We start from the raw sequence: 20,211 nt of genomic DNA on the forward strand, positions 1-20,211 counted from the left end.
CAAATCTGTGAGACCGGCTTCTAGGATATTTATGTGTGATATTCAAATCCAGCAAATGCTTAATGCATCCTCGTGTACATGACTGACAATTCATGTTCTTGAACTGTCATCCTGCTGTTACCTGTGGTAAATGACAGATCGAGCTCAGGGTGCAAAGAGATTATAGCACACCTTCGAGTTCAAATCGAACTACTACACGATTCAACTTCATCTATATGTATACTGAAGAGTGTCGGGGAAATACAGCATACTTGTCATATCACTTAGTTTGAGTTCATTGACTTTGTTATGACGGTTCGCATATTTATAACAATTTCGTTCTGTTTGTATAAATTCTTAATAGTATTTGTGAAGTGAGGCAGATCCCTCGTTGAGGCATTATATTCCATGGAATTCTCTTTCCAAATAATAAAATGCCTTTCCGAAATCTGTGAAATCAAAATGAGTTTCCCTATTGGATTCTCGTCTCTTTGTTGTGATTTTTAGTGTAAAAACACTTTCAGTTTTTGAAACCCGATCGTTCTTTAGATATTAGTATTTCTATGAAATTATTTGATCTTGCGTTCAGGATTTTGGCATCTCATTTTCGAGCTGAATCCAGGAGGCTTATACGCCTATAGTTATTACACTGATTTTCATCATCCTATCTAAAAGTAGATATTATTGGCCCTTTTAACCACATTTTTGGAACCTTCTTATTTCTCCAACGTTTATTAAAATTGTGAACAAATCTTATACGTACGAATAACCTCCATGTTCTATAATATTATCATCTAAGTCAGAATACTTCCTATTCTTTGTAAATTTTAAACCTTTTGTCAGCTGTCCCATATCAACGTCTTTCTGTTTTTTGTTTATTTACTTTTCAGGTGACGTATGAATTACACTATCATCTTACCTTAACTTTTTACTATTATCTATCCATTACTTGTCTCCTGTGTTACAGAAGCGATAATTTGTGTTCGATCTATTTCTTGCATACACTTTGTTCCAAATTAATGAATTGTAGAACATTCGTTCATTTTTACGTTTTCTGTTATGTATACGTCTAAGAAGGAAAAAAACATATGATTTTCATTCACGTACATTGAAACTGTTAGCCATTGGTTTGGCTCGGATAAATTTCACTCACACGAACTGTATATTCACTATGAATTACTATTTTGTTTTCCGTTTGGTGTGCTTAAATGTTGTTCGCTTTAGCGTGTTTAAAGTAACTTGCGACTTTTGACAGTTTGTTCCCTTGCATGGGACACGTTGCCGTTGCCAAGGTAACACCAACGACTATCCAACACCGCCAAACCCGCTGCCAGCAGCTCGGGAGCTCTGGCGCACATTGTTGACACAGCTGTACGCAGTGTCGAGCATGCGATCCCCTTTCACATTCCTCCGCTCTTATTGTGGAGTTTTGGAAAGTTAGAAGTATCTACGTTCGTCAGCAGCATTTGCAGTCTTTTTGTATTGGCATTTTTCTGGCAAGATGACACGATACACAACGCTTGTTACAGAAGATGGCGTTGTTCCAGGGTTTCCCTGGTACAAAAGATTCGAACGGGGATTACAATAAACCGACATAGTCACGAACTGTGGAGAGTATTTTGAATTGGACCAGAACAGTGAGGATCAGCTTTTAGAAGATTTAAAGTGCGGTTGACACAACAGCCGCTGCAGTTAATGTACACGAACTGATCGAAAGTGTGATTGCGGAATTGAGCGCTAGATGTCACGGGAGGCGAACTCACCAGTATAAAATGAGGCCGTCTGTAGGGAAGCAGTAACAGCATAATAGGCCGATCACAAGGGCTCAGTGAGACTGAAAGTAGACTAGTCACTAGATGTCACTTCAGTAACGAAACCGCAAGGGACATTTCAACTCCTCTGAAGCTGTTCGACTGTTGGTGACAGAACTGTGAAGTGGAGACACAAAGACTTAACTACGGGTAATACAAGACCAGGCTGTCTTCACGTAGCGACAGGCAGCGACCGTCGAGAAGTGCTGAATGAAGTTATAAAAATCGCATAAAGTCAGCAGAAGTGATAAATCGTTATTTCCAAAGGGCTGCAGGCAGTTCAGGTAGCACAATTACACTACTGGCCATTAGAATTGCTATACCAAGAAGAAATGCAGATGATAAACGGGTATTCATTGGACAAATATATTATACTAGAACTGACATGTGGTCATATTTTCACGCAATTGGGGTGCATAGATCCTGAGAAATCAGTACCCACAATAACCACCTCTGGCCGTAACAACGGCCTTGATACGCCTGGCCATTGAATCAAACAGAGCTTGGATGGCGTGTACAGGTACAGCTGCCCATGCAGCTTCAACACGATACCACGGTTCATCAAGAGTAGTGACTGGCGTATTGTGACGAGCCAGTTGTTCGGCAATCATTGACCAGACGTTTTCAATTGGTTAGAGATCTGGAGAATGTGCTGGCCATGGCAGCAGTCGAACGTTTTCTGTATCCAGAAAGGCCGTACAGGACCTGCAACATGCGGTATTGCATTATCCTGCTGAAATGTAGGGTTTCGCAAGGATCGAATGAGGGGTAGAGCCGCGGGTCGTAACTCATCTGAAATGTAACGTCCACTGTTCAAAGTGCTGTCAATGAGAACAAGAGGTGACCGAGACGTGTAACCAATGGCACCCCATACCGTCACGCCGGGTGATACGCCAGTATGGTGATGACGAATACACGCTTCCAATGTGCGTTCACCGCGATGTCGCCAAACACGGATGCGACCATCATGATGCTGTAAACAGAACCTGGAATCCGAAAAAATGACGTTTTGCCATTCGTACACCCAGGTTCGTCGTTGAGAACACCATCGCTGGCGCTCTTGTCTGTGATGCAGCGTCAAGGGTAACTGCAGCCATGGTCTTCGAGCTGATAGTCCATGCTGCTGCAAACGTCGTCGAACTGTTTGTGCAAGTGGTTGTTGTCTTTGCAAACGTCCCCATCTGTTGACTCAGGGTCGGGACGTGGCTGCACGATCCATTACAGCCATGCCGATAAGATCCCTGTCATCTCGACTGCTAGTGATACGAAGCCGTTGGGATCCAGCACGGCGTTCTGTATTACCCTCCTGAACCCACCAATTCAATATTGTGCTAACAGTCATTGGATCTCGACCAACGCGAGCAGCAGTGTCGCGATACGATAAACCGCAATCGCGACAGGCTACCATCCGACCTTTATCAAAGTCGGAAACGTGATGTTACGCATTTCTCCTCCTTACACGAAGCATCACAACAACGTTTGACGACGCAACGCCGGTCAACTGCTCTTTGTGTATGAGAAATCGGTTGGAAACTTTCCTCGTGTCAGCACGTTGTAGGTGTCACCACCGGCGCCAACCTTGTGTCAATGCTCTGAAAGCTAATCATTTACATATCACAGCATGTTCTTCCTGTTGGTTAAATTTCGGGTCTGTAGCACGTCATCGTCGTGGTGTAGCAATTTTAATGGCCAGTAGTGTACTATGCGCAGGATGTTAAGTCACAAATTACTGTAGACAGTGTAAAACGACGCTAGTGTTAAAGGTAAATAATGACGCCACTGGACTATGGATGACTGGAAACGTGTAATTTGGAGTGAGAAATAACGCTACACCTTGTGGCGGTCCGACCGATGGAGAGATATGGTTTCGACGAATGCCTGCATCGTGTGTAGTGCCAACGGAAGGCGGTGGTAGAGTACGGTGGTGTTTTTCGTGGTTAGTATGTGGTCCCCTTATGAAACGTTAGAAAATGCTAAATGTGAAACGATAAGAACACATTTTATAGCATTGTGTACAGTGGAGGACCAGTTCGAAGACGATGAATGTTTATTATCAGCATGAGAGGTCACCCAGTTACAAGTTGTGAGGGAATGGCTTGTGGACAATAACATTCCGAAGATGGACTCACCTTCCCAGAGTACCGACCTGAGCCCAATGGAACACCGTTGGAACGAATTATAATTTCGACTTTGCAACAGAAATCAGCGCCCAACACTCTCTTGGTCTCGGTTCTTGAGGAACAGCGGGCTGACACTTCACCACAGATATTCAGATACCACGCTGAAAGTGTTGGAACGATTTAGAATTTCCACTTCGCAACAGACACCAGCGTCCAACACTCTCTCGGTCTCGGTTCTTGAGGAACAATGGGCCGACATTTCACCACAGATATTCAGATACCACGCTGAAAGTGTCTACGGCAGATTTCAAAGCGTCATAAAGGCGAAAGGTGGACACACACCACACTAATTTCCACTGGATAGTCTTCACCATAAAGTGTAGATCTACAGCGCTACGAACTGGAAAGTAGTAAGAAAGGTAGGCGACAAGTCCAGCCGTTTCCGAGATGCTCGAGCGACAACATTCTGCCTTTTATGGTGCAAATGGTTCAAATGGCTCTGAGCACTATGGGACTTAACTTCTCAGGTCATCAGTCCCCTAAAACTTAGAGCTACTTAAACCTAACTAACCTAAGGACATCACACACACCCATGCCCGAAACAGGATTCGAACCTGAGACCGTAGCGGCCGTGCGGTTTCAGACTGTAGCGCCTAGAACCGCCCGGCCACCCCGGCCGGCTAAACAGTATACGATGTGCATTAGATTATTTGAGCTGTTATCCCAACCCCTACACCTAAGTGCTCGTTGCGAGTGTCTACCCTAGGATATTAGCAACTACAGTATTTGTACATGTACTCCACTGCCATACGTATCAGAAAGATCTTCGCTTGTAACTTTTGAAATGGTTGTTGCACCAGGGTACCTTTCCTCGAATTAATACATTTACCCTTCACCATCATCACTGAAAATTATAACACCATAACGGAATCACCCTCTAAAACACCATTTTCAAACCCATTCTATATAGGAAGTACATAACCGAATAGACTATCGTAATACACTACTGGCCATTAAAATTGCTACACCAGGAAGATGACGTGATAAAGACGCGAAATTTAACCGACAGGAAGAAAATGCTGTGATATGCAAATGATTAGCTTTTCAGAGCATTCAATCAAGGTTGGAGCCGATGGTGACACCTACAACGTGCTGACATGAGGAAAGTTTCCAAATGATTTCTCATACACAAACAGCAGTTGACCAGCGTTGCCTGGTGAAACTTTGTTGTGATGCCTCGTGTAAGGAGGAGAAATGCGTACCATCATGTTTCCGACGCTCCGATTGTAGCCTATGGCGATTGCGGTTTATCGTATGGCGACACTGCTGCTCGCGTTGGTCGAGATCCAATGACTGTTAGCAGAATATTGAATCGGTGGGTTCAAGAGGGTAATGCAGAACGCCGTGCTGAATACCAACGGCCTCGTATCACTAGCATTCTAGATGACAGGCATCTTATCCGCACGGCTGTAATGGATCGTGCAGCCACGTCTCGATCACTGAGTCAACAGATAAGGACGTTTCCAAAGACAACAACGATCTGCACGAACAGTTCGACAGCAGCATGGACTATCGGCTCGGAGACCATGGCTGCAGTTTTCCTTGACGCTGCATCACAGACAGGAGCGCCAGCGATGGTGTTCTCAACGACGAACCTGGGTGTACGAATGGCAAAATGTCATTTCTTCGGATGAATGCATGTTCTGTTTACAGCATCATGAATGTCGCATCCGTGTTTGGCGACATCGCGGTGAACGCACATTGGAAGCGTGTATTCGTCATCGCCATACTGGCGTATCATCCGGCGTGATGGTATGGGGTGGCATTGGTTACACGTCTCGGTCACCTCTTGTTCGCATTGACGGCACTTTGAACAGTGGACGTTACATTTCAAGTGTGTTACGACCCGTGGCTCTACCCTTCATTCGATCCCTGCGAAACCCTACATTTCAGCAGGATAATTCACGACCGCATGTTGCAGGTCCTGTACGGCCTTTCTGGATACGAAAAATGTTCGACTGCTGCCCTGACCAGCTCATACTCCAGATCTCTCACGAATTGGAAACGTCTGGTCAATGGTGGCCGAACAACCAGCTCGTCACAATACGCCAGTCACTACTCTTGATGAACTGTGGTATCGTGTGGAAGCTGCATAGGCAGGTGTACCTGTACACGCCATCCAAGCTCTGTTTGACTCAATGCCCAGGCGTATCAAGTCCGTTATTACGGCCAGAGTTGGTTGTTGTGTGTACTGTTTTCTCAGGATCTATGCAACCAAATTGCGTGAAAATGGAATCACATGTCAGTTCTAGTATAATATATTTTTACAATGGATACCCGTTTATCATGTGCATTTATTCTTGGTGTAGCAATTTTAATGGCGAGTAGTGTACGTTGATCCTCGGTCCTCACTTCATCCTGTCATTTGGTCTGTGTCACTCTGCCACCCTGTCTCAGTCACTCTGTGTAATCACCTTGAAAAAGTTTCACTATGTTTACTAAGAATTTCGCTTTATCTGATAATTTGATTCCTGGTATCACTTATTTTTATTACTTATTTTAATTTAAGTTATCCACTTTGAAGGCACACAAATAATTGTACACAAAACAAGAAGCAGCGTATATTAGGCACAATTCATGTACATCAACTTTTGTAGTCGACCTGCCCAACCACAGGTCGCGCTCCTTATAATTACTTGTTTAGTTCACTCGCATCCAAATACTGTCCAGCTGTTTAGGGTGTTTTTGGTAGAAATGATTTCATGTTTTTATATTATGATGCTGCAAGTGATACGTACCACTCTTGTCTATTACATCGGCGGTCTTTTGACATCTCTATACTTTCCAGGATGAGGAAATTAGACATCTTGACATTAAATATAAGTAGCACTGCTCGCATTCTACAAGGCCTCTCTTACACTGATTTATTCCGCTTGCTTGTTTCCTTCTATTTTACCTACGAAATTTTCCCCATTTTCAATATAAAAAACATTGTTTACGAGAAGTACAAAGGGGAACTAGGAAGGATACAAGACGGAAACATTCCCCTGGCGACAGTTTTATAAGAGAGTACTGGAATGACAAGGTACGTGGTTAGAGAATGGGTATGTCAGCCCGAAACTGGTAACCACTGCAGCAAACATTGTACATTGATGCCAGTGAGACGGACGGAATATCAAATTATCCAATTTCCTCAGTGCTGAACAATTGCAGACCAATCATCCCATGGCAGCAGCGTATCTAGAATTAGCAAGAAATTCCTTTTATTACAGACCACTGAAGACGCCCAGTGCGAATAGATGAAACATGTTTAGTTAGAAACAAAGTAACTATTGAGTTGGAAAAGAAATAATTTTTATTATTTACGTCATAAACGTAATAGGGAAACACTTCACATTGAAATCAGTGGTGGCTGGTAACACATTCGCAATTATCTCCCAAACGGCTCGTGGGCAGAACCATGCTTATTGAAAAAAAAGTTTGCTTCTCTTATCGTGTACTTCCAGTTTTGACAGTTTCCGTTATTAATTGTGTTACACCTGTATAGACAAGGTTATGTGGGGTTGCAGTTGCGTTTCAGTTACAGCATGGACGAAGCGTTAGAGCACAGTTGGGCCTTACCTACAGAGAGCTGTCTGAAGACAACTCCCCCGTTTCCGTAAGCACAGATTGTGACCGCAACACGTGCCTGGGTCGAGCACGCGTCTAGACATCCCGGAGAGCTTGCTGGCAACACTCAGCAACTGCTGCGGCGGACGCAGGCGCCTAGAAGCTTCCGAGCAGTATTACTTCTGTCCTTGCGCTAAGTTTCCCACTGCAGCGGTTCTCGACATGGAGAGCAGCCAGCTAGTCGGAAACCGCAGTGGCGGTAGAGACGGTCTTTGTTTCCCGACCAGACAAAGTGATACCCCATCTCAGCTCATAACGTCTCGTATTCTAACACCGAACCTGTAAGCCAACGATACTGCCTTCTACGTTATCGTTAAATAACACGCTGCGTCCAGTCCGTAACTTTTAACCCAGGGGCGGGCAGGAATCCTGCACGTGTGCGGTGCACTTGCACGTGTGCAGTAAACAGGTGTTTTGCGTGCACACAGGAGCAAGCTGGCCACCCGCTTCTGCAACTCCCCACCATACCGTCTCTCCGCTTCTTCCTCTGTAATGCGTTTTGTTTCCTGGCCTGCTTTATTGAATGAAGGAATAAGGTTAGTAGGAGTGCTCGAAAGAAATCATGGTTTGAAACATTACCTATTACCTACGATACGTTGTATTTAATTATACAGGTGGAGTTCACAATACGTTTAATGTCTGGAACAAAATTTCTACATACAGACAAACGCGAACAGTTACGTAAATTTTCATTTCTGATGTTTACTCTTAACCGAGACTTATTAATTTTCATAACAGAAAAAAAATCTCTCCCAAACGTATGTCAAGCCAAACATACTATCTTCGCGGCTTCACGATGGAGACGAAGAAACTCTTGCTGTGGAAAGTTGTGATAAAAATCTATTACACGTCTTGCCAAAAGGAACTTACTCTCATAAGAGAATTACGCTGTAGAATCTACAGTGTAGATCTGTTAATTCCATTTGCAAACTGAGATGAATATCATCTACAGAAACACCAAATTGTCTCGAGAACTATTCAAAACCTTGGGATAAGTATGATATATCCCCAAATCGCTTGAGAATTTCCTCTGTTATTGCACTGAGTACGGGAACATATTGAAATTTATTATAATGGCGTTCAATATTAAACTTCTGCTGACCAGCGAGAATACTGTCATTTCGAATTTTCACGTTTCTGAACAAAGAAAAAATGATTCTCCCATTTCTTTTTAAAAGATAGCAATTCCTTTTTAAAAGATAGCAAATCTCCACTTCTCCGTTTCCTTGATTCACTCTGCATTTTCCGGTTCTTGAAATACAACGTTCACTACGTAGTGGTCGCTTTGCTTCAACGTCCACAGCTTAACCTGGTACTACACTGCCGCAACCTGCCGGCTGTCGCCACTGTCCCGGTCGACGATTGCACGCGAGCAGCACACGTGCAGCGCTGTGTGCTCATGAGCCGCGTGCAACGTTTGCCCGCCCCTGTTTTAACCAATCAAAGTGCTCTTACCAGTTTTCGAATTTAGAAGCAGACGTCGCGCGGAAACCACGCTTGAGATTATGAAGCTCGTAGCATTTGATGAAGTCGTGCACTCTCTTCTCCTCAACGTCAGGTAATAATGAGGAGCGAATATGCACACTTTTACAATTTTTGTTTCCGTTAATTCTTCGTGTCTTTGACATTAGTGAGTACATATTGGTACGACTAAGCTTTTACTAACGCCTATTCTACCTCTCTCTATTACCTTCAACTGCCAATTCCAGCAGGACTCATGCTTTACTTTGTGCTAACAGGTACAACGTAATGCAGTGGACTACAATTAATTTATATAACTTTAAATTCAAGTATTATAATTGAGCTGACAACAGTCGTGGGATACCTTATAATACCTTGTCCTATCTCCGTTTGCTCGGCGTAGTGCAGCAAATAGATGTGGAATGGACTCAACTAGTCGTTGGAAGTTCTGTGCAGAGATATTGAGCCATGCTACAGGATCATTTAGTAATCGCGAAAGCGTTACGGAGGTGATAGATAAACTCCAGTGGAAGACTCTGCAGGAGAGACGCTCAGTAGCTCGGTACGGGCTTTTGTCGAAGTTGCGAGAACATACCTTCACCGAAGAGTCAAGCAGTATATTGCTCCCTGCTACGTGTATCTCGCGAAGAGACCATGAGGATAAAATCAGAGAGATTAGAGCCCACACAGAGGCATACCGACAATCCTTCTTTCCACGAACAATACGAGACTGGAATAGCAGGGAGAACCGATAGAGATACTCAAGGTACCCTCCGCCACACACCGTCAGGTGGCTTGCGGAGTATGGATGTAGATGTAGATGTAGATGTAGAAAAATATGGAAGTGTTGCCAGTGCAGGAATGTTACTGGTGCAGGATTTTGTGCACGAACCGACCTCTTAATTACGTCCCATAAATATTCGATGGGATTCGTGTCGGGCGATTATAGTGTCCCTTTCCATATATTTGACATGAACAATGTAAATAACGACAAAAAAACTATACATGCGTAATGTTGTGTGAATTTTAATGCCTAATTGTGATACAGACAAAGTGACGAAATAACTTTAAAGACAATTTATCGATTCTGGTAATAGAAAAAAGACAATCTCCGTGATATACGAGGTGTGGCTAGAAAAAAATCGGACTAGTACTGGTGAAACAATAAAACGAATGCAATAATGCTGAAAGTCGCGTGGCCTGTCACGTGACTCTCGCTCCGCCTACTGCTCGAGTTTCATCTGCCTCCTGCACTCAGTCTGCCCGTGGCGTCTGTTTTAAGTAGTTGATGTTTTGTTTGTGCGTCGGAAAATGTTGAGTGTACAGAAAGAACAGCGTGTTAACATCACATTTTGTTTCAAACTAGGAAAATGCGATGAATCGTGGTTTTTTACTTACGATCCCGAAACTAAACGCCAATCGATGCATTGGAAAACTCCTGGTTCTCCACGACAAAAAAAAGCACGAATGTCAAAGTCGAAATTCAAGGCAATGATGATTGTTATTTTTTTGACATCAGAGGGATTGTGCACATTGATTGGGTACCAGAGGGACAAACAGTGAATCAGCATTACTCCATTAGCGTCCTGGCTACCCTACATGAGCGAGTACAGAGAAAACGGAACGATTTGTGGAGAAAAAAGTCATGGATCCTTCACCAAGACAATGCCCCAGCTCACAGTGCGTTGTCAGTGAAGACGTTTTTGGCAAAACACAACATTCCCATCTTAGATCATCCACCCTACTCACCTGATTTGGCCCCCTTTGACTCTTTTCTTTTCCCTACAGTCAAGTCAGCTTTGAAAGGAACTAGATTTGAGACTGTTGAAGCAGTAAAAGAAAAAGCGACGGAAGTAATGTATGGACTTACCGAAAATGATCTGCAGCATTGCTATGAACACTGGAAAATTCGTATGCAGCGGTGTAGAGACCGAGGAGGAGAGTACATTGAAGGAGATAACATGAAATTGTAAATAAATGTTTTTTCCAGCATCAGTCCGATTTTTTTCTAGCCGCACCTCGTATTATCATATGTGTAAACTAAAGAACTGAACACTAAAATCTTTGTTATATTATGAAAGGACTGGAAGTCAATGAACTTAGTCGTCTTCTGATGTTTTCTTGTGTCTTAGCTATTGTTTGAGTGCAGAAGGTACGATTGTATTGCTATAGCTTTTGTCTTGCTCTCGTTTAATAACTAGAACATAATTGGTGTATAAAAGAGTTTAGAAAATATAATAAGCTAATCTCGAGTGCAGAGTAATCATTTAAGGAACCCACGCCACATTTGTTATAACGCAAGAGTTTGTGTAGCACTTTTTGCAGCTGCTGCGGAGCTAGCTGCGATCGTCTTTGACTGAGAAAGTTGGCCGCCATTACGCTGCGCATTTAAACTTTTTGTTTCCACAGGAAATACGACGAAGCCGGAGCAGAAGAACTTATTTAAAAATACTATCAAACTTAATTACATTAAATCACAAGATTTATTTTATCATAAAGTGATACAATTTATTATAGGTAAGGTGCCTCTTTGAATAAATTTTCTAACGCTAACGCGTCTAATATTATTTGTAGGGAGTGTGGCGCTAGTTTTCTATCAGAATTTAAAGTTTAATTTGGCAACCTGCAAGTATAATATTGCTTATTTGTTATTGTTTCTTACGAGGTTTTATGAAAGATAGCTTTACGAAATTTAACTTCACGAACTTAATTGAATCGTCATATAACTCATAGCAGAAAGAGACATTACACGATCTGGCTGGCCATAACGTTCGTTCGAATTGTCCAGAATGTTCCTCAAACCAATCGGAAACAACTGTTGACCGATGACATGACATCGTCGGTTGGTAACATGAAGTCCGTGAATGGCTGCAGGTAGCCAAAAATAACTCTTTCCAGAAGACCCACTCCATTCCATGAAAACACAGTCCACATCATTATGGAACCACCACCAGGCTGAACAGTGCTTGTTCACAACTCTGGTCCATTGCTTCTGGAGTCTGCGTCACATTTGAAGCCAACGATTAGCTCTTTCCAATTGAAATCGGGACATCAGGCAACGGTTTTCCAGTGGTCTAGCGTCCATCCGATATGGTCATAAGCGGACAGACACGCTGCTGCCGATGTAGAAGCGTTAGCAAAAGACATTCACGTCGGTTGTCAGCTGCCATAACTCGTTAATGCCAAATTTCGGCGCTCTCTCCAAGCGGATACGTTGGTCGTTAAGTCTCACATTGATTTCTGCTGTTATTGCACTCCGTATTGCCTTTCCCTTAGCTGTGATACACAAACGTCGCAACTCTCGGACGTTAAGTGAAGACCTTCGGCCACTACGTTGCTCGTCGTGGGAGGTAATGCCTAAAATTTCGTATTCTCGGCAAGGTCTTGACACTGTGGATCTCGGAATATTTAGTTCCCTAACTACACTTATGCTCATAAATTGAGGATAATTGCAGAATGTGGTGCCACACAACGTTGCACTACACAAAAATTGCGCTAATAGCATAGGCACATAGGGAATACACACGTCACATAAGTCCACGGTATTGGTGATAAGATGAGAAAACCGTCCCGAAACACATGTGCTACAAAACGTCCCTGTTTTCTGCACATGTACCCCGGCATCAATTGGGGATATGATCACCATGCACACTTACACAGGCCGCACAATGGGTTGCCATACTCTGGGGTCAGGTGGTCGAGTAGCTGCTGCGGTATAGCCTCCCATTCTTACGCCAGCGCCTGTCTGAGCTCCTCAAGTGTCGTAGGTGTTAGAAGACGTGTAGCGATACGTCGACCGACAGCATCCCAGACGTACTCGATGAGGTTTAGGTCTGGACACTCCATTTGCATGATATAATCTGTTTCAGGTTACTCCTCCACGATGGCAGCTCGGTGGTACCGTACGTTATCATCCATCAGGAGGAAGGTGGGACCCACTGAACCCCTGAAAAGGCGGACATACTGGTGCAAAATGACGTCCTGATACAGCTGACATGTTGGAGTTCCCATGTCAAAGACATGTAGCGGTGTACGTGCACCAATCATAATCCCACCCCACACCATCAAAACACGACCTTCATACAGGTCCTTTTCAAGAACATTAAGGGGTTGATATCTGGTTCCTGGTTCACGCCAGATGAAAAACCCGGCTAGAATCACTGTTCAGACTGTACCTGGACTCTCCCGTGAACATAACCTGGGAGCACTGTTCCAGTGACCATGTACTGTGTTCTTAACACCAGGCCTTACGGGTTCTTCTGTGACCAGGGGTCAGTGGAATGGACCTTGCAGGTCTCCAGGTGAATAAACCATATCTGTTCAGTCGTCTGTAGACTGTGTATCTGCAGACAACTGTTCCAGTGGCTGCGATAAGGTCCCGAGCAAGGCTACTGCAGTACTCCGTGGCCGTTTGCGGGCATTGATGGTGAGATATCGGTCTCCTTGTGGTGTTGTACAGTGAGGACGTCCCGTTCTGTAGCGCCTGGACAAATTTCCTGTCTGCTGGAATCGTTGCCATAATCTTGAGATCACACTTTGTAGCACACGGAGAGCCCGTGCTAAAACCTGCTGTGTTTGACCAGCCTCCAGTCGTCCTAGTATTCTACCCCTCATAACGTCATCAATCTGTGTTCTTTGAGCCATTTTTAACACACAGTTACCATTAGCACGTCTGAAAACGTCTGCACACTTACTCGCTGCACCGTACTCTGACATGCACCAATAAACTTCTGCGTATGTGGACTGCTGCCAGCGCCACCGTGTGACGACCGCAGGTTAAATGCACTGCATGTTCATACCCCGAGGTGATTTAACCCCCAATCCGCTCACCAGCGCGTTGTTTCATCATGTATCAGCATTATCCTTAGTTTATGAGCATGAGAGTATATCGGAAATGGAAAGTGCCATGCGTCTATCTCCAACTACCATCCCACATTCGAAGTCTTTTAATTCCCGTCGTACGGCCATTATCAGGTCGGAAATCTTTTCACATCAATCACCTGAGTAGAAATGACAGCACCGTCAATGCACTGCCTTTTGAATACTTTTTTTTTTTTTTTTTTTTTTTTTGTCATCAGCCTACTGACTGGTTTGATGCGGCCCGCCACGAATTCCTATCATGTGCTAACTGCTAACCTCTTCATCTCAAAAAAATGGTTCAAATGGCTCTGAGCACTATGGGACTCAACATCTTAGGTCATAAGTCCCCTAGAACTTAGAACTACTTAAACCTAACCAACCTAAGGACACCACACACAGCCATGCCCGAGGCAGGATTCGAACCTGCGACCGCAGCAGTCCCGCGGTTCCGGACTGCAGCGCCAGAACCGCTAGACCACCGCGGACGGCTCTTCATCTCAGGGTAGCACTTGCACTCCTGATGTTAAGTTTCTCGCTGTTCTCATTTCTACTACTTCTCATTACCATCGTATTTCTACGATTTACTCTCAAACCATACTGTGTACTCATTAGACTGTTCATTCCGTTCAGCAGATCATTTAATTCTTCTTCACTTTCACTCAGGATAGCAATGTTATCAGCGAATCGAATCATTGATATCCTTTCACCATGTATTTTAATTCCACTCCTGAACCTTTCTTTTATTTCCATCATTGCTTCCTCGATGTACAGATTAAAAACTAGGGGCGAAAGGCTACAGCCTTGTCTTACACCCTTCTTAATACGAGCACTTCGATCTTGATCGTCCACTCTTATTATTCCCTCTTGGTTGTTGTACATATTGTATATGACCCGTTTCTCCCCATAGCTTACCCCCTACTTTTTTCAGAATTTCGAACAGCTTGCACCATTTTATATTGTAGAACGCGTTTTCCAGGTCTACAAATCCTATAAAAGTGTCTTGATTTTTCTTTAGCCTTGCTTCCATTATTAGCTGTAACGTCAGAATTGCCTAGCGCATTCTCAATTTTCTTTTCCATTCTTCTGTATATTATTCTTGTAAGCAGCTTCGATGCATGAGCTGTTAAGCTGATTGTGCGATAATTCTCGCACTTGTCAGCTCTTGCCGTCTTCGGAATTGTGTGGATGATGCTTTTCCGAAAGTCAGATGGTATATCGCCAGACTCATATATCATACACACCAACGTGAATAGTCGTTTTGTTGCCACTTCCCCCAATTTTTTTTTTTTTTTTGTTGTGGTTTTAGGGCGCAAAAGAGCTTCCCCCAATGATTTTAGAAATTCTGATGGAATGTTATCTATCCCTTCTGCCTTATTTGACCGTAAGTCCAAAGCTCTTTTAAATTCCGATTCTAATACTGGATCCCCTATCTCTTCTAAATCGACTCCTGTTTCTTCTTCTATCACATCAGACAAATCTTCACCCTCATAGAGGCTTTCAATGTATTCTTTCCACCTATCTGCTCTCTCCTCTGCATTTAACAGTGGAATTCCCGTTGCACTCTTAATGTTACCACCGTTGCTTTTAATGTCACCAAAGGTTGTTTTGACTTTCCTGTATGCTGAGTCTGGCCTTCCGACAATCATATCTTTTTCGATGTCTTCACATTTTTCCTGCAGCCATTTCGTCTTAGCTTCCCTGCACTTCCTATTTATTTCATTCCTCAGCGACTTGTATTTCTGTATTCCTGATTTTCTCGGAATGTTTGTACTTCCTCCTTTCATCAATCAACTGAAGTATTTCTTCTGTTACCCATGGTTTCTTCGCAGCTACCTTCTTTGTACCTATGTTTTCCTTCCCAACTTCTGTGATGGCCCTTTTTAGAGATGTCCATTCCTCTTCAACTGTACTGCCTACTGCGCTATTCCTTATTGCTGTATCTATATCGTTAGAGAACTTCAAACGTATCTCGTCATTGCTTAGTACTTCCGTATCCCACTTCTTTGCGTATTGATTCTTCCTGACTAATGTCTTGAACTTCAGCCTACTCTTCATCACTACTATATTATGATCTGAGTCTATATCTGCTCCTGGGTACGCCTTACAATCCAGTATCTGATTTCGGAATCTCTGTCTGACCATGATGTAATCTAATTGAAATCTTCCCGTATCTCCCGGCCTTTTCCAAGTATACCTCCTCCTCTTGTGATTCTTGAACAGGGTATTCGCTATTACTAGCTGAAACTTGTTAGTCTTTCTCCTCTTTCATTCCTTGTCCCAAGCCCATATTCTCCTGTAACCTTTTCTTCTACTCCTTCCCCTACAACTGCGTTCCAGTCACCCATGACTATTAGGTTTTCGTCCCCCTTTACATACTGCATTACCCTTTCAATATCCTCATACACTTTCTCTATCTGTTCATCTTCAGCTTGCGACGTCGGCATGTATACCTGAACTATCGTTGTCGGTGTTGGTCTGCTGTCGATTCTGATTAGAACAACCCGGTCACTGAACTGTTCACAGTAACACACCCTCTGCCCTACCTTCCTATTCATAACGAATCCTACACCTGTTATACCATTTTCTGCTGCTGTTGATAATACCCGATACTCATCTGACCAGAAGTCCTTGTCTTCCTTCCACTTCACTTCACTGACCCCTACTACATCTAGATTGAGCCTTTGCATTTCCCTTTTCAGATTTTCTAGTTTCCCTACCACGTTCAAGCTTCTGACATTCCACGCCCCGACTCGTAGAACGTTATCCTTTCGTTGATTATTCAATCTTTTTCCCATGGTAACCTCCCTCTTGGCAGTCCCCTCCCGGAGATCCGAATGAGGGACTATTCCGGAATCTTTTGCCAATGGATAGATCATCATGACACTTCTTCAATTACAGGCCACATGTCCTGTGGATACACGTTACGTGACTTTAATACAGTGGTTTCCATTGCCTTCTGCATCCTCATGTCGTTGATCATTGCTGATTCTTCCGCCTTTAGGGGCAATTTCCCACCCCTAGGACAAGAGAGTACCCTGAACCTCTATCCGCTCCTCCGCCCTCTTTCAAAAGGCCGTTGGCAGAATGAGGCTGACTTCTTATGCCGGAAGTCTTCGGCCGCCAATGCTGATTATTTATCAAAATGTAGGCTGTGGCGGGGATCGAACCCGGGACCGATGACATTTTGATTATAAATCAAAGACGGTGCCCCTAGACCACGGGTACTTGTTTTTTTTTTTAATTCTATATTTTGAATCCTATGTACGCGATACTAATGCCATTAGTATACGTACATACCGCTATCACATGACTTTTGTCATCTTAGTATGTATCCACATCTACACCAGCACTCCACAAGTCTCCGGATGGTAGGTGGCGGAGCTTATTTCTGGTAGCAATAAATTGCCCCTGTTCCCCCTTCATTCCCTGTTCCACTCGCGAATGGTGCGTGGGAAGAATGATTGTCAGAAAGCCTTTACATTAACTCTAAATTCTGGAATTTCTTCGTCATCGTCATTTCGCGAGATACCGGGTGATAAGTCAGTATAAATTTGAAAACTTAATATAACACGGAATAATGTAGATAGAGAAGTAAAAACTGACACACATCCTTGAATGACATGGGTTTTATTAGAACAAAAAAAAAGTTCACAAAATGTCCGACAGATGGCGCTGGACAGCAAAACGTCAGTGACTGCGCATGACAATCGTTTATAAAAGGAGCTGTAATGAGAGAGAGAATCAGATGCGCCAGCAGTCACAGCATGTTGACGTTACCTGAAAAGGCGTTTTTAGTGAAGCTGTATTATCAGAATGGGGAATGTGCTAGTTCAGCGTTACGATCCTATCGCCATAGGAAGGGGATTCGAACGGGTAAAGGTCCGTTGACAAATGTAGCTGTGGCGAGAATGATTTCGAAGTTCGAAGCCACGGGTTGTTTAGACGATTGACCCCGTAGTGGCCGACCGAGCACAAGGCGTAATGCTGCTGAGACATTTCAGGAAGAAATGGAGACTTTAGCGGATTCGTCTATGCACGGGGAAGTCAAGCGCTCGTGCAGTCGCACGCCGCACCGGCATTCCATACGCTACTGTTTGGTTGGCACTTAGGCGTACCCTCCGATGCTATCGGTACTAAATCCATCGGCATCATGAACTGTTACCTGGCGATTTAGTGAATCGGAGGGCATTTGCGGTGTGGGCGTTTCAAAAGATGGCGGAAGATGACGATTGGTTGAGTAACGTGTTGTGGACCGACGGAGGTCATTTCACGCTCCGACGGTGTGTCAACGCCCAGAACTGCAGAATTTGAGCTACCGAAAATCCTAGAACTGTCATGGAAACTCCATTGCACGACTAGAAAGTCACGGTATGGGTTGGATTTACCACATCTACCGTTATCGGGCCTTGTTTCTTCGAGGAAATGCGTGATTCTGGTTTTGTAACTACTACCGTGACGGGTGAGAGGTACGCCGATATATTACAGAATCGCATCATACCCAGCCTGGCTGGAACGTACGATGTTAATGCAGGATGGCGCTCCACCCCATATTGCTAGACGCGTGAAAGATCTCTTGCGCACGTCGTTTGGTGATGATCGTGTGCTCAGCCGCCACTTTCGTCATGCTTGGCCTCCCAGGTCCCCAGACCTCAGTCCGTGCGATTATTGGCTTTGGAGTTACTTGAAGTCGCAAATGTATCGTGATCGACCGACATCTCTAGGGATACTGAAAGATGCCAATGCCTCACCATAACTCCGGACATGCTTTACAGTGCTGTTCACAACATTATTCCTCGACTACAGCTATTGTTGAGGAATGATGGTGGACATATTGAGCATTTCCTGTAAAGAACATCATCTTTGCTTTGTCTTACTTTGTTACGCTAATTATTGCTATTCTGATCAGATGAAGCGCCATCTGCCGGACGTTTTTTGAACTGTTTGTATTTTTTTGGTTCTAATAAAACCCCATGTCATTCCAAGCATGTGTGTCAATTTGGACCTCTCTATCTATATTATTCCGTGGTTTATTCATTTTTGAAATTTATACTGACTTTTTTATCACCCGGTGTATGTGGGAGGAAGTAATATATTTTCTGACCCTTCCCAGAAAATATTCTCTCGAAATTTCAATAGTAATCTTCTCCGTGACTCACACCGCCCCTCTTGCAGCGTCTGTCAGTGGAGTTTGTTGAGCATCTCTCTAAAGCTGTCGAGCAGACCAAACGATCCCGCGACGAAAAACGCCGCTCTTCATTGGATCTCTTTCATCAGTCCTATCTGGTAAGAGTTCCAGACCATGTACAGTACTCAAGAAGTGGTAGAACAAGTGCCTCGTAAGCCACTTCTTTTGTCGATGAGTTTGATTTCCTTAAGATTCTTCCTATGACTCTCAATCGCGCGATTCCAGACTGAAGCGCCTAGATCCGCTCGGCCACAGCGGCCGGCTCAGCCTCTTAATGGTCATCCGCAGTCAAGAACACCAACTCATATCTGTTACCTGCAAATTAAGGATGTATCGTACGCCACGGCGAATGCAACAGCACTGGGAATTGCCTTTCTGAAGAAATCTTAGAGAACACTGATGAGATAGAAAATACGCAACCACCTGCACAAGATCTATTTGGTCTCTAGGCGCCCACTGTACAAACATTCCAGCACCAAGATGTGCGGAGAAAGGGGGCAAGAGAGTATGTGGAGTGCCACTTGTATCAACGCTCTCGTATTTTCTCCTTATAGGAGTGCAGTGTTTATCTGTCGCCTGAGGAGTCCAATGATAACTAGTCTACTACCTATTCTCTCGACATTCGTGAGTTTGACAAGTGTTCAGTTTTTGGTAACACGAGAGATTTATAAGACACTCCTGTGAAATGTACAGTAATGAAATTTCGGGAACACATTTGTCTAGGTGACATTGTAACCTCCCCCTCAATGACCTTCATGACAGTGAAAAATTAAACCACTTATACCTAATGGAAATTTGGGAAAAATCAATCGTTACCGAAGTTAATCTGTCGGTAAAGAGGGAGGAAGGGTTACATGTAAATGAAAGGAAAAATGCAAATGAAATTGGTGGAAATTAATTTTGAAAAGGGGTAAAGTTAATAAAGAAAGTAAATGTGCTGTTAACAGTTAACTGGCGTTTATTAGATATTTGAGATTTGGGGAAAATTACGGTCGCCAGTCGTATGGACAACTACTATAATAACTGAAAAAGAAAGGTTAATGCACATATAATTAGCACTAAAAACGCGGCAACTGTAGGTTGACACGTGTTGTGTGAAAACTGAATGTTTATCAGAAGTAATAAA

The sequence above is a fragment of the Schistocerca cancellata genome, chromosome 1 (assembly GCF_023864275.1).
Source record: "Schistocerca cancellata isolate TAMUIC-IGC-003103 chromosome 1, iqSchCanc2.1, whole genome shotgun sequence".
NCBI classification, from domain to species: Eukaryota; Metazoa; Arthropoda; class Insecta; order Orthoptera; family Acrididae; genus Schistocerca; species Schistocerca cancellata.